The following is a 1,374-nucleotide window of genomic DNA, read 5'->3' as shown; positions in this document are numbered from 1 at the left end:
TCGCTGCCCGCGCGTGGCGGCTGGCTGGGTTGTAGGTAGCTCTCCCGAGGCAGCCGGCAGCTCCCCGCTTCCGAGGCTCCGGGTGGGGTCCCCTTCCCCCAGCCGGGAAGGGGGCGATTGATCCATCTGTCGATGGGCCGGGCTTACTGGCGTGTTTTAGGCACGGAATTTACAATAAACGCGCAGAAACACCAAAAAGGAAGCGTCAGGCTGGGAAAGGGCTGAAGGAGATGTGAGGTTGCAGACACGTTCCGGCAAGACGGGGTAGGCGGCGGAGGCACACACCCACGCATGCCGGGCACCCCATTTCACGCTCCCTCTGGACACCTCCTTAGCTAGGTTAGCGCTGCCTGCCTCCCTCGGCTCCGGCGCACACATTCCTTCACGCAGCTCCGCGCCCGCCCCGTGTGCGGTGCTAGGGTACGCGCCGTGCCTCATAAACTTTCCGCCCTGCCCAACCTCGGATCTGAGCTCGATCCCAGGTGCCGTTGGCGGTGCCTTTTAAGATGCGTTTTTAAATGAACAAGACTCTAGCGAAGAGCGAGTGCTAGAAACCGATCTGGGCGTGAAGGGAGGGGTCGCTCACAACACCGGCAGCCTTCGCCGGTGGGAAAGCTAGAGGGAGCAACTTCCATCTTGCGGATTGGCTGGCGCGCGGCTTCCCCAGCCTGGGAAGCTCGGGCCGCAGGGCCCCTCCGAACGCCTCTTCTCACCTGGCGCATCCTGGGGCGTCGGCCCTCGCTCTCCTCGCCCCGGGCCATTGACAGGTGTCCTGAAGGCGCGGGCCCAGCCTCTTAGTGTTGGACCTGCCAAGAGGGCTTGGGGAGTGGAGCTGGGGAGAGCCCCGTTCGGGCTGCCCTCCTGTCATTCCTCTCAGGTTCTAGGAAATGAGTTTACATCTGACAGGGTCTCCTGGCTTCTTCCCAAACATTAGGCGACGTAAGGAACCGCCTTCAGAAAATTCAGGAGAGTGTAGGCTAAAGGACTGGGACCCAACAGGAATCACACTGCTGAGTGGTCTCTGACCAGAGGCTGGGAGCCTGTCCTATATGCACTTTCTCCCTCCCCTCCCCTACTTCTGGGACCTTCCGGTGGCCCAGATGTCCTCCTCCACCCCCACATTTTGTAACCCAGGCAGCTCTTCCCTCTTTTAAGGGCCCTCCTCCAAAGTCCAAAGGTACTGCTCAGCACATCCCTCTCCCTCCTCCAAAAATGCTTTTAAATGTCTGTTAACCCTGGCTGGGCACCAGGAGGAAAACCCTCTGAAACATCTGGGAGCTCTGCCCTGTTCCCACCCCTTTCTGGTAAAGGGGCTGAGAAAGCAGCAGGGGACTCCCAGGGGTGGTTCCCACTAATTCCTCCTGGTGAGGCGGT

This window comes from Myotis brandtii, unplaced genomic scaffold (assembly GCF_000412655.1).
Source record: "Myotis brandtii unplaced genomic scaffold, ASM41265v1 scaffold19, whole genome shotgun sequence".
In the NCBI taxonomy this organism is placed as follows: Eukaryota; Metazoa; Chordata; class Mammalia; order Chiroptera; family Vespertilionidae; genus Myotis; species Myotis brandtii.
Note: the sequence above shows the minus strand (reverse complement) of the source record.